Source organism: Schistocerca serialis, chromosome 9 (genome assembly GCF_023864345.2).
Source record: "Schistocerca serialis cubense isolate TAMUIC-IGC-003099 chromosome 9, iqSchSeri2.2, whole genome shotgun sequence".
Lineage (NCBI taxonomy): Eukaryota > Metazoa > Arthropoda > Insecta > Orthoptera > Acrididae > Schistocerca > Schistocerca serialis.
The window spans coordinates 172786266-172801133 of NC_064646.1; the positions used below are offsets into that span (position 1 = coordinate 172786266).

The 14868-nt window shown below is 45.3% G+C and overlaps 1 long non-coding RNA gene across 1 annotated transcript in view; it reads left to right on the forward strand.

Annotated features, from left to right (window-relative positions):
* The first annotated feature begins 282 nt into the window (after positions 1 to 282).
* The window catches only part of LOC126418985 (uncharacterized), a 95070-nt gene continuing 80484 nt past the window's right edge, over positions 283 to 14868 (forward strand). Inside the window, exon 1 of the long non-coding RNA XR_007575923.1 lies at positions 283 to 363. This is a non-coding gene — a long non-coding RNA (uncharacterized LOC126418985). The remainder of the gene's footprint in view (positions 364 to 14868) is intronic.

Here is a 14868-nt window from a genome sequence, read left to right on the forward strand (position 1 = left end):
ATACAACGTTATAACGAGAATGACGAACAAAACAACACGAGAGGTTCATGGTGCACTTTTGTAATTAAATGTAATACGCCAAAATAATGTGGGTACAGTTTTAAGTCAGTAATTTGTTCCTGACAAATGTGGTATGCTTGAGATACGCTAAATCTCCTATATCACTTATTTTTATTTAGATCTTGCCTTTATCATCTTAGCAAATATTAAGAGTATAAATTAACTTGTAATTTACCGTAATTCAATACTTTTCAACTCATATTTCCATGTCCGCTATGTTACAGATGAGGGTGACAATGAAGAAACAGCTGACGAGCGCAGAACAGATGAAATAGCTGACACACTGTTTGGAAATGGAAGAAGGTACATAACTCCATTTAAGGCGTATACATGCATCTAATGCTAGTAATCATAGGTAGTGTGCATTTTTTAACTATCTTTTCCTTACTAAATTATTCCCTTCCACGGTTCAGAATACTTACAGTTTATCTTACAAGCAAAGGTGAAAATTCCAGGTGATGACATAAAAGGTCATCTGAATTTCTGTTACAAAGTTGTGTCCGAGATATGTAAATGTTTACCATTATGAAGTAATTTTATTTTGTTATTTGTTTTGTGTGTTAATTTTATCAGTTCACCACGTTCCACATTTAATCTACGATATTTTATTACAACAAATCACCGTAACACATTTTCAAAAATTGACAGTACATTTACAGAAGCCAACAATAAATTTACAACTATCTTTAAGACATTTGTAGCAGATCATAATTAGGATTGCCAGCTGTCTCGATTTTGTTGGGATCGTCCCAACTTTTCTATAATCGTCCCGTGTACCTACATGAGTACGACGGGACACCGTCAAGACCCTACTTCCCTGGTTTACTTCCACAGTTTTGCTTTATCTATATCATACTGCATGATTTACATCTGTGGAAAGTGAACTTCTTTTTAAAATAAACTGTAGAATGAGCTGCTTAGAGTTCTATCAGCATGTTCCACATGAGTAGAAACTTCTATATTCCGCTCCAGACAACAAATACATCTGCAAGTTCCAGTCCCAGCCCTTTGATTTTCACCAACGTATAAGATAAACGCCATTTCCTTTTAAATATTTAAAGTTTCAAGCATCGTATTTGTAGTTTAGTTATGGCATGAGGATAAAAACTGACGAACGTTAGTAATAGTTGCACTTGTGTGTCCCGATTTCTTTGATTTGCCAAAGGTGGCAACGCAAATATAGTATAATTACAAAAGTTCAGCTACATTTTCCGTTGTTTGTAACAAATTTATAAGACCTTATATTCAACTGTTAGCAACTCACAATATAATTTTCCTAAAGTTAGTCTCCAATTCAAGTGCACTTTCACACTCACGGGGTAATACGCTGCGTTGCCTGTCTTGGTACATCTCTACGATCTCTATGAGACAGCAGAGTATGTAATGTAACCAAGCTAGTTATCTGTTTCAGACTTAATACAGTTCCAAGGTGAAAATCTAATAGTGTTAGGTCTGTAAATGTTGGTATAACCATGAAAATGGTGGAATTTCAATAGGTGCTTTTCTTGTCATTCTTACGCTTGCAAGTGTGGCATATCAGTAAACAGTTCAAAAAATACACAGCGTGATTGGTGTTTAACTGGTGTCAATGTATTGAAAGCAGTGTTGCTGCATATGCTGTGGGTGAAATGGACACAAGCTTTCTCTATGTGATGCTGTTTCTATGAGACATCGAGAAGTGCGGGACTACACTGAACTACGTCCGTAACGTATTACAGGAGTTGCTGCGTATTTCGTTTAAATTTTCGCTCGCACGAAATATGTGTACTAACCAACGTATCGCTTTCACACAGTGTACAGTGCCCTGGGGGGAAAAAATCTGACGATTGACTATCCGCAATTCGAATTGTATGACTTAAGAGTGAAAGGATTACTGCCATCGCAGAAGCAGCGAGAGTACACAGCATCTGCTCATTATGAATCAGTATAAAGGGTGAGATTATGACTCATACAGTGAAACATTTATTTGAAGCTTTCAATCAATTGGAACTTCTAATACCCGCTCACACTGCATATTGATCCCTGCTTTTTCTGCTCATTATTTAATAGGCCTAGGAAGTACTTTCAAGGTATGTCCTACTAAATGGAAAGACTGAAGGACCCGTGTTAAAGTTAGAGCATGTAACTTTATTACTTGATTAAACAGCGTTACAGATATTCTACTGTTTGTGAAAATTGCAACGTAAGAAGGAATCGTCTAAATCACAACTAAGTCGGACGATTTCTTGACGCCTGAAGATATCTCCTATCTACCGGCAACCCGTTTATTTACTCAAATCGTGCCATAAATTTCTTTTTTCCCCATTTCGATTCGGTACCACATCACAATGTATTCGATCTATTGATCGAATGTTCAGCATTATTTTGTAGCAAAACATTTAAAAGCATCAGTTCCTTTCTTCTGAAAGCTGTTTATTGAACACAAGGCTGCACTGCTGACAAACACCTTCGGAAAAGACTTCCTAACACTTATGTTTTTAGTCAATGTTAACAAATTGCTTTTTTTTCAGAAATTCTCTTCTTCTTATTGTGAGTCTGCATTTTACGTTCCTCACCAGTTATTTTGCTACCCAAAAAGCAAAATACATCTACTACTTTTAGTTTCTGATTTCCTATTTGGTTTCCTAAGCATGACCTGATTTAATTCTATTGCATTGCATTGCCTTTTTTTCTATTTTTATGCTCATCATGTAATCTCATTTCAGTGTACTATTCATTTCACTCAACTAGTTCTTTCGAATCGTTATTCGTCTCTGGCAGAGTTACAATGTCCTCGGCAAACCTCAAAGATTTATATCTTCTCCTTGAAAAGACTTTATGATCAAGATTTCAAATGGTTCAAATGGCTCTGAGCACTAAGGGACTTAACATGTGAGGTCATCAGTCCCCTAGAACTTAGAACTACTTAAACCTAACTAACCTAAGGACATCACACACATCCATGCCAAAGGCAGGATTCGAACCTGCGACCATAGCGGTCGCGTGGTTCCAGACTGAAGCGCCTAGAACCGCTCGGTCACAATGGCCGGCATCAAGATTTCCTAATTTTATTTAATCCATGCTAGATATAGTGATATCGTCGGCCGTTAGTGATTGTTGATGAATGACACAATCAGAGAGAAAAATCTCGTAAAAAACTTTGTTTAAATGTCATAACCCAATTAAAAAACTTTCTTAATTTTCCTTTTCTTTAAGTAAAGTGTGGCCAGTTCGTTTAATCACTGGCAGGGGAAAGAGGTTTGTGATGTAGATGAAAAAAAGGATAGATTTTGAAAAGATTGAGCTAGTAATATTTTAGGTAGTGTTCATTCTTTTTGAGCTCCGTGCTCCCAATGGTTTGATGCGGTCCGCCACGAATTTCACCCTTGTGTCAACGTCTTCATGTCAAAGTAGCACTTGCACCGTACGTCCTCAATTATTTGCTTGATGTATTCCAATCTGTGTCTTCCCCTACAGGATTTACCCTCTGCAGATCCCGCCACTACCATGGAAGTTATTCCCTGATATTTTAACACATGTCCTGTCGTACTGTTCCTACCTCTTCTCAGTGTTCAACGTAGATATCTTTCTTCGCTAATTTTGCGAAGAATATATCACGTTGGTTATTGCAAGAATAGCGGATTTTACGTCAACCGGCAACATGCTTGTGGGAATGTTTGGATTTCTACCTGAAGGTTCATCACATACTGTAATGAACGGCAATATTAATAGTGGCTCCTTCTGGCTGCAGCTACCCATTGCAAACTACGAGGCCGTTCGGGAAGTAAGGTCCGATCGGGCGCGAAGTGGAAACCACAGTGGAGATCCGAGGAAGTTTTGTACAGATGTGTTGGTCGAGCGCGTCACGTCGCTCTTTCAGTTATAAAAGCACAGTGAGCACGTAAGAATGTATTGAAAATATTGTCTCTCGCCAAGTGTGAAATCTTGGGAATGGGTTTCGTCTGATTTCACGCAACCCGCATAACGCAACTGTCATGCGTTCCTTTCTTCATGACAATTCTCGGCAGCACTCCGCAGCGTTAATGAATATTGTCTCCCCCTCTCCCATCCCTGCCCGCATGAACCCCATTTCGCGACCGCTAGGGCCTTACTCTCCGAATGGCCTCGAAATCTATACAGGAGAGTACCGTAAGTTATCAAGAACAGAAGCGAAGTGAGAATTTAAAACGGCCGTATTTTGTAATATTTTTCAGTGACTAGTGAGTCATGTTCGAAAGTGAAATTCATATTTCGCGTTACATGCTCTGTGCATAGTTACGCTGTCACCGACAAAGATCAGAGGCAAGACGGATTACTAACATTTCGCTGCATATGTTATACCCTGACAGATCTGATGTAGTCCGCCACGAGTTCTTCTCTCGTGACAGCATCTTCATATCAGAATAGCACGTGCACCCAACGTCGTCAGTTATTTTTGAATGTATTCCAGTCTCTGTGTGCCTCTACAGTTTTTACCCTCTACAGCTCTCTCTAATACCATGCAAGTTATTCCCTAATAATGATTAACACGTGTCCCTTCCTATTGTTAGTGTCCTCCGTACATTCCTTTCTTCGATGATTCTGCGAAGCAGTGTAGTTTTACGTGAACTGATAACATGCCGGTGGTAGGACTGCTGAGTAAAGATTCGTCACATCGTATAATGTATGACAGTTGTAATAGTAATAGAAATGGGACACCACAGATGTCTTTTAAAAGTATTTATTACTCAAACGACTAGTTTCAATGTCAGATTTGTGACAGCTTCAGGTCTTACTACTAACCGAAGTACTTCTAGTCACTGGCTCATGTATCATAGGCCCATACGACAAATACGTGCCGTGGACTGCTATTCATCGGGAGTTTATAATCCGATCGTTCAGAATACACACTCCTGATGAGTAGCAGTTCACGGTACCTTGTTCTATGGCCGTATGGTATATGAGCCAACGACTTGTAAGTACTAACTTGGTTAATAGTAGTAGCTGTAGATGAAGCCAATGTAGCGCTGAAACTATTGGTCTGCCGGCCGCGGTGGCCGAGCGGTTCCAGGCGCTTCAGTCCGGAACCGAGCGACTGCTACGGTCGCAGGTTCGAATCCTGCCTCGGGCATGGATATGTATGATGTCCTTAGGTTAGTTAGGTTTAAGTAGCTCTAAGTTCTAGGGGACTGATGACCTAAGATGTTAACTCCCATAGTTCTCAGAGCCATTTAGCCAAACTATTGGTCTGCAAATACCCTGAAAATATGGCTGCGGTCTCCCATTTCCCTCACTTATATTGTCAGCCGCTGACCTACGTTCACAAGAAGGATGGACTTTGGCAAGTTTTAATACTGGCTACTTCTGGGTGCAGCTGCCCATTGGAACCTACAGACGGGAGCAAGTAGCGGACCCTGCACCCGGAAAGTGTAGCGTGCGCTGCGGCCGCGGGCGCTCCCTCCGGCTGGATTAGGCAGGCTGTAGATTGGAGGCGTCGGCAGGCGTCGCGACGCCCTCCCCCTGCACCCCCCCCCCAGCTCTTTTTAAGGGCCCCGCTGGGGCGTCGCGCCGCCGCCATCCATCTAGATTTGGCGCGCGCTGTCCCCCGCTGTCGCCACGGATCGCCCCTAATCAAACAACTAATGATATTTTCGCTGACGCCTGCCCGCGCCCCCGCTGCACTGGCCTGTGCGCGCGCGCGCGCGCCCCTCCGCCGACACGCGTGCGTGCGAGTGCGTGCGGTGTGCGTAGCGTACGTACGCACTCCCAGAGTGCTGGTCACACCCTACGGCAGGTTGCAGCTGCGCCTGCGGCCGTTGCATCGCCCACAGCGTAAACTCAGCACCAGGCGACGTACGGTGCACTTGTGGACTGCCACGCCCTGTGAACGACACCACCGCCTAAGTTTCACTAGCCAGCATAATCAGTACAAAAGTCATACAAATCTGGCTCGAAAGCCATCGCGCTTACGAACAGCCTGAATAACAGGCTAAGCAGTCGCAAAGGAAAGGGAAGATCAGTTTCAACGTGCCGTCGAGAACTAAGGGATTTGAGATGTACTACCAGCTCGAACTGGTTAAGGATGGGGAAGGAAATAGACCGTGCTTTGAAAGGAATGATGCCGCTATTTCTCTTAAAGAACTTAGAGAAATCAAATCAGACAGTAAATCCGGTTCGCCGCAAAGGGATAAGAACTGTCGTCCTCTCTAGTGCGAATCCAGTGCCGTATCACTGCGCCACCGCGCTCAGTGAACGATTGTGATAACAATAACGCTGACGATCTGGCTCAACAACTCGCAGGTTTAGGTTCATCAAGCCATCCAAGGTACGGTACATAGGTTCAGTGACTACGACACTGTAGGCCATTCTTCAGCAAAATTTTTTCATACGGAAACGGAGTTTTAGCGATAAAGTATGAGGCACTCAGTCCGTCTTCAGGCCACGAGTGGCCTACCGCCGTGTCATCCTCGGTGGAGGATGCGGATAGGAGGGGCGTGGGGTTAGCACACCGCTCTCCTGGTCGTAAGATGGTATTCTTGAACCGAAGCCGCTACAATTCGGTCGAGTAGCTCCTCAATTGGCATCATGAGGCTGAGTGCACCCCGAAAAATGGCAACAGTGCATGGCGGTCAGGACAGTCACCCATCCAAGTGCCGATCACGCCCGACAGCACTTAACTTCTGTGATCTCACGGGAACCAGTGTATCCACTGCGGCAAGGCCGTTGATGAAGTATGACGGGTGTTCAGTAATTAATGAAACATATACTTTCTGAAAGCAGGTTGGTTTTATTGAAGATTAAAATACACCATATTTTTCCCCACTCTTGTGGTTATAAAGCTCTGTTTACAGCAAAACGTTCTTTCAAAGCCAAGGCCTTATGTCACCTTGCTGGGAGGGCTTAAATACGTGAATGATACCACTCTACTGGTCGACGTCAGAGCTAACATCTTGCTGAATCAGTAACCTTCCCATTATTCACGTCCTGTTTCCCTCGGAGTGCATTCTTCATTGTGCCAGACAGATGGAATTCTCAAGTTGCGATATGCGGGCTGTAATACGGATGAGGAAGAACAATCCAAATAAGATTTGTGAGCTCCTCTCAAGTGTGCAGACCTACGTGAGGCCTTGTGTTCTCATGGAGAACGAGAAGTTCATCATTTTTGTGCTCACCAACACGCTGAAGTCGTTTCATCAGTTTCCTGAGTGTATCAGAACACACTTCCGAGTTTATCTTTGGACCATGAGGGAGGACAGCAGACAGACTAAACCTTGCACCATCTCAGACAGCCACCGCCATGGAATTCCAAGCAAAGGGTCCGAATTCGGACTTTTTCTTCACAGGAGGGGTGGCGTGGCGCCACTCCATAGATTGCCCTTTAATTCCGTGTTCTATGCGATGAACACATGTTTCATCGTCTGTGACGATGTTCGAGGAAAAATTGTCACACTCAGCCTCGTAACGTGCAAGCTGTTTCGCACGGATGGTCCTTCGTTGGTCTTTATGATCTTCTGTTAGGCGGCGAGGAACCCAGCGAGCTCGCACCATTTAGTACCCCAACTAGTGGATGAGTGTCTCTGCACTACCAACAGAGAAGTCCAGTTGAGCAGCGAGGTGTTTGACTGTAAACCGTCGATCGCCTCGAATGAGAGTGCCCACACGTTCCAACATTGCAGGAGGCACAGTTGTGTGTGGCCGTCCGGCACGCGGGAGATCCGATAGGTTTGCGCGACCTTGTTGCGATGATCATAAAGTCCTCGTCCAACGATTCACTGAATTTTCTCTCACTGCCAGGTCTCTGCAACCACTCTGCAAACGTCTGTGAATATCTGACATGCTTTGGTTTCCAACCAGAAGGAACTCGGGCAGTGAGCAACGTGAGAAATTGGGCGAGGCGTCTCTCATCAACGCAACAAAGTCGCACAGACCTGTCAGATCATCCACGTGACGGCCGGCCGCACACAGCTGTGGCTCGTGCACTGTTGGAACGTGCGAACACTCTCATTCGAGATGATCGACGGATCACAATCAAACATCTCATTGCCGCACTGGACATATCTGTTGGTAGTGCAGGCACACTCCTCCAGCAGTTAGGGTACTCAATGGTGTGAGCCAACTGGGTTTCTTACCGCCTGGCAGAAGCCATAAAGAGCAACGAGTTCGGCCCAATGAAGGGTGCACTCTGCGGGAAGTGGCACGCGGATGATGGTGAGAATATTGATGCAGCGAGACGTCGACCAGTAAAGTGGTACCGTGCAAGCACACAGGCCCTCCCAGTAAGCTGGCGTAAGGCCGTCGCATTGAATGGAGATTGTATTGAAAATTGGTAATTTGTAGCAGAAAGGTTGGGGAATAATTTTATAAACTCCCCACGAACAGGCCATGAAGGCCCAACGGTACTGACTGGGCGCGGTGTCATCCTCAGACCATAGGCGTCACTGGATGCGGATATGGAGGAGCATGTGGTCAGCACACCGCTCTCCCGGCCGTATGTCAGTTTCCGAGACCGGATCCGCTACTTCTAAATCAAGTATCTCCTCAGTTTGCCTCACAAGTGCTGAGTGCACCCCGCTGTCCAACAGCGCTCGGTAGACCGGATGGTCAACCATCCAAGTGCTAGCTAGCCCAGCCCGACAGCACTGAACTTCGGTGATCTTACGGTAACCGGTGTTACCACTACTGGAAGTAATATGGTGTATTTGAATCCTGAATAGCACCAACCTGTTTCGAGAAAAATGTGTTGCATTACTTATTGAATAACCTGTGTTAATTTGCTCGCTTTATTATGACACATTTGCTTATAAATTCTTCGGAACTTTTTTTGAAATTTCTCATACGGTAAATATGTACTTCCGACTAATATTTTTTTTTTCTAGTCTGTCCTGTATAAGCCTCTTTATCTCCGAGTGACTACAGCAACTTACATTCTTCTGCATCTGCTAACTATGTACAGCTCTTGGTATCCCTCTGCGATACTTACTCCCACACTTCCCTCCAGTAGTAAATTGGTGATCCCTTGATGTCTCAGAATGTGTCCTACCAACCGATCTCTTCTTCTAGTCAGGTTGTCCCACAAATTTCTTTGCTTCTCAGTTCTATTCAGTACCTCTTCATTAGTTACCTAGCCGGCCGAGGTGGCCGGGCGGTTCTAGGCGCTACAGTCTGGAACCACGCGTCCGCTACGGTCACAGGTTCGAATCCTGCCTCGGGCATGGATGTGTGATGTCCTTAGGTTAGTTAGGTTTAAGTAGTTCTAAGTTCTAGGGGACTGATGACCTTAGAAGGTAAGTCCCATAGTGTTCAGAGCCATTTGAACCATTTTTCATTAGTTACCTGATGTACCCCTCCCAATCTTCAGCATTCTTTGGGAATACTACATTTCAAAAGCTTCTATTCTCTTGTTGTCTAAACTGTTTATCGTCCATGTTTCACTTTCATACATGGCTACACTCCATACTAATATTTTCAGAAAAGACTCCGTGACACTTAAATCTATACACTAAGTTAAGAAACTCTTCTCCAGAATCGCTTTTCTTGCCATTGCCAGTCTACATTTCATATCCTCTCTACTTACTGCATCATCAGTTATTTAGTAACCCAAATAGCAAACGTCATCTACTATTTTAAGTGTCTCATTTCACCTGAATTAATTTGACTACATTCCATTATCCTCGTTTTCCTTTTGTTGATGTTCATTTTATACAGCCTCTTCAAGACACAATCCATTCCCTTTAGCTGTTCTTCCAAGTCCTTTGCTGTCGCAGACAGAATTACAATGTCATCGGCAAACCACAAAGTTTTTATTTCCTGTCCCCGGCTTTTTATTACTACCCCAAATATTTCTTTTGTCTCCTTTACTGCTTGCTCATGTACAGATTGAATAATATCGGGGATAGGCTATAGCCCTGTTTCGCTCCCGTCTCAACTAATGCTTTCCTTTCATGCCTCTCGACTCTTATAAATGCCGTCTGGTTTCTGTACAAGGTGTAAACAAATTGTAAACGTAGGTTTGCCTTTCCTTAACCTATCTTCTGTGAGAAGTTGCCTTGCCTTGCGTGTTCCTAGTTTTCTCCGAAAACCAAACAGATCTTCCGCAAGGTCGGTTTCTGCCATTTTTTCGATTCTTCTGCAAGGAATTCGTGTTTGTATTTTGCAACCGTGATTTACTGAACTGATAGTTTGGTAATGCTCACACTTGTCTGCTCCTGCTTTCTTTGCACCTGGAATTGTTATATTCCTCTTGACGTCAGATGGTATTTAGCCCCTCTCATACACTTTGCTCACCAAATGCAAAATTTTTGTCATGGGTGGCTCTCCCAAGGCTATCTAGATCGCGGTAACTATGCAGAGATGAAGAGGCTTGCACATGATAGATTAACGTGGAGAGCAGCATTAAACCAGCTTTCCAAGCGATAACAACAACAATAACAACAATTGCAGCAACGAACGTGGAAAATCTGAAAAGGGAAATACAAATACTAGAAATGTTAGATATCAGTGAAGTGAGATGGGAAGAATACAGTGATTTGCGGTCAGGCGAATACAGAGTTATGCATCGAACGCGTGTTGTACGATCTTTCGGACATGTCCGAAAGAGCAGACACCACGCATTCATACAATTGATTCGCCTCGATGATCGCTGAATCCAACACCTTTATTACGGATGCACAATTATGTTCGATCTTCCGCGGGAATCTCGAATTAGCGAGCAAGGAGGACATGGACGGAGATTGCGGAAAAGTGACACTAGGGGGAAATGTGGGTTGGCCGAGGGGCCTACCGTGCTAGTCTGCCCCACAGCGATAAACACTCTGTCCAGGTTGCGCTGTGGTTAACGCAATTGCCTAGTGTGCTAGATATTCCGGATTCAAAACCCGGTGTGACACACATTTTCACTTCTAGCCGTCGATTCCGCAAAAAGTCCCGATGCAGATCACACGAGTAGTTCCTTCTCTTTCCTTTCCTTTCTCCCCCTCCAACTTCAATTTACGCACTGGTATGGGATTCGTTACAAAAAGGAAAGAAACCAGATGTTCAAAATTGTGAGGAAAATAGGAGTGAGCTATACGGAGAGATGGGTAATATACAATATGTACAAGAACCGAAAGTGAATAATAAGAGTGGACGACCAACAACGAAATGCTCGGATTAAAAAGGGTGTAAGACAGGGATGTAGTCTTTCGCCCCTATTGTTCAATCTGTATATCATAGAAGCAATGACGGAAATAATAGAAATTTTCAGGAGTGTAATTAAAATTCAAGGTGAAAGGGTATCAATGATACGATTCGCTGATGACATAGCTATCCTGAGTGAAAGTGAAGAATAGTTACATGATCTTCTGAATGCAATGGACAGTCTAATGAGTACAGAATATCGACTGAGTGTAAATCGACGAAAGATGAAAGAAATGAGAAGTAGCAGAAATGAGAACAGTGAGAAAGTTAACATCAGGATTGATGGTCACGAAATAGATGAAGTTAAGGAATTCTGCTGTCTAGGCAGCAAACTAATCAATGACGGAAGGAGCAAGGAGGACATCAAAAGCAGACTAGCACTGGCCAAAAGGGCATTCCTGACCTAGAGAAGTCTACTAGTATCGAACATAGGCCTTGATTTGAAGAAAAAGTAATTTCTGAGTAGAAACGTTTGGAGCTCAGCATTGTACGGTAGTGAAACATGGACTGGGGGAAAACCGGAAGCAGAAGAGAACCGAAGCATTTGAGATGTGGTGCTACAGACGAATGTTGAAAATTAGATGGACTGATAAGGTAAGGGATGAGGAGGTTCTGCGCAGAATCGAAGATGTTAGGAGTATGTGGAAAACCCTGACAAGGAGAAGGGACGGGATGACAGGACATCTCTTAAGACATGAGGGAGTGACTTCCATGGTACTAGAGGGAGCTGTAGAGGCCAAAAACTGTAGAGGAAGACGTCGATTGGAATCCATCGAGCAGATAATTGAGGACGTAGGTTGCAAGTGCTATTCTGAGAAGAAGAGGTTGGCACAGGAGAGAAATTCGTGGCCGTCCGCATCAGACCAGTCAGAAGACTGGTGACTCGAAAAAAACAGTGAGGGAAATGGGTACGTCATTCCGCGATGCTTCAATTGTATGCCAGAGGTCATCGATCATAGTGGCTGGCGGGTAGTGTCAATCCATGACCCGATGTTTTCGGTGGGGGAGAGAAAGTGCTACCAGGGTCACATTCGAACGCCCTCTGCACTGATGTAGGTCAGGACAGCTCTGGCAACGTGTGATCTCCCGGTGTGTTATTGAGGTAACGTGATGGAGATCTTGAAGACAAGGCACAGATATCGGCCATAGCACGTCAGAAACTTAACGAAAGCTTCCGAGAATGCCAGGTATGTGAACTGAAGGTGATGGCGTCGTATACTCAATGACACCTCTTACCACTATGCCAGTTGCTGCCTCCAAGCGATGATGGCGAATGCTCTCTGGCAATATTCGTTCTCCTCAGAGCCTGTACACTTATATACATCCATCGTGATGCTGCACGTAGAACTGGGACTCGTCTAAAATGAGGATTGGTGACAGTGAAGTGTGCAGTATTGTAACCGGGTGCACGACTGTCAGAGCACCTGTCTCTGTTGTCACGTCAAGGAATACCGCAACAAAGGTCTTTGCACTTTGAGTACGTGGAGCTTCAGACCACTTCTCGGTCTCCAAAGGGATACTTGTCTTGCTGCAGACAAGCCCATTTTCGCACACAAGGCACGTGACATGGCTGCATAGTCCTTTACAGTGGAATATGACTATCCTCTCGGGCACTAGTCGCAGGGCTCGGAAATACGGTATAGTGTTGACTATGGCCATCCTGAAACCTTAGAATTAATAGACGCATGACAGTCGTGGGATCACCATCAATGCGAGCGGCAACAGTACTACGCCGCGCGGAGTGGCCGCCCTGTTAAAGGCGCCATGTCACTAATCGTGCGGCCCTTACCGCCGGAGGTCCGAGTCCTCCCTCGGGCATGGGTGTGAGTGTTTTCCCTAGTGTTAAGTTAGTTTAAGTAGTGTGTAAGTCTAGGGCCCGATGAACTCAGCACTTTGGTCCCTTAGGAATTCATACACATTTGAACAGCAAGAATACTATGGAAGACACGATGTCTTGTTAAGCGACCATTCTCATTGCTGACTTCCGACGAGCGCTGGATGACATTTCTCCTTCTTACACGACCCATAACATCTTTTTTTTAATAACAAGTGCCGGCGGGTGTGGCCGTGCGGTTCTAGGCGCTTCAGTCTGGAACCGCGTGACCGCTACGGTCGCAGGTTCGAATCCCGCCTCGGGCATGGATGTGTGTGATGTCGTTAGGTTAGTTAGGTTTAAGTAGTTCTAAGTTCTAGGGGACTGATGACCACAGATGTTAAGTCCCATAGTGCTCAGAGCCATTTGAACCATTTAATAACAAGTAACAATCAGTTCCGATATACCCTACAGGGTGGCCGAGAGCGCTAACACGCTGATTCCTGGACTCGGGTGGGCGCGCCGGCCACGGATCGAAACCGCCCGGCTGATTAACGACAGGGCCGGTGTGCCGGCCAGTCTGGATGTGGTTTTTAGGCTGTTTTCCACATCCCGCTAGGTTAATACCGGGCTCGTCCCCACGTTCCGCCTTAGTTACACGCGTCGCAGACATTTGAAAACACGTTCGCACTATTTCACGATTTACACTAGATACAGACAGCTGGGGTACACTGATTCCATCCCGGGGAGGTACGGGGTGGCGGCAGGAAGGGCATCCGGCCACCCCTAAAGCTAATCTTGCCACATCCGTTGTAACCACGCCGACCCTGCGATCGCTGCTAGACTATGGCGTAAGCGAAAGAAAGAAAGAAAGAACCAGTTCCGATATCTGAACTAAAAACCCGCTCCTTAATCTTTAATTGCATGCCGAGTTTATCTGGCGATATTGCTACCTACTTGGTGTGGTTGCACTGACGTGTTAATCATTTTTATGTCGAAGCGTTTTGCGCACTTCATGCCAATTTGAAGTTTGTTGCGTGACGCCCTTATCGTGTTCCTCTTCTAAATACTCTCGTACGTCTAAATTTCCATTACGCTGGGCGAAACGTAAGCTGTCTATCGATATCTTAAGCGAATGAGATCACGGGGTGGTTGACGCATGCCGGCTATAATCCGGTGTCAAGCACGCTTCGCGACAGCCGCAGGCGGCTCTTAGGAAAATGCTGCATAAACGGGAATAGGCCGCGGCTGTGATGGGAGGGGCGTGGGGGTGGTTGCTCTCCTCTCCCTCTCCAGTAGGCACGCGCGCTGACACACGCACTCTGCGTGTTGACTCTCCGAGCGCGGGAGCGGCGGACGCCGCGTGGCGTTCTGGGCCACCTGCTGCCGCCAGCGCTTCGCCAAGACGCTGACGTGGCGCCTCGCTCATCACAACCTGCCACTCCATGACGCAAACCGCCAGCGAGAAGAGCACTCGCCAGAAATCACGCAGTTAGCGGACTTATTGTTTACGGATGTTCGCTCAACTCGTTAGCAGAAAGCTACGTGTGTTGTGCCTCTCTCTCTCTCTCTCTCTCTGTGTGTGTATGTGTGTGTGTGTGTGTGTGTGTGTGTGTGTGTTTATGAGTGTGTGCGAGTGTCTGTGTCTGTCTGGTCTGTGTGAGAGTGTGTGTGTGTATGTGTGTTGGCGTTACATGTGACACCCAGTTCTCGCTAACAAAAGATCGCTCAATCCCCGAATCTCAAAACTTATTCTAGACAACCAATAAATTACTCAGGTGACCTTCCATTGGGAAAGTGGGTGCACTCAGCGAATGTTACGTGATTTATAAATTATCGAGCGCAGCAATCAGTCGTCCATT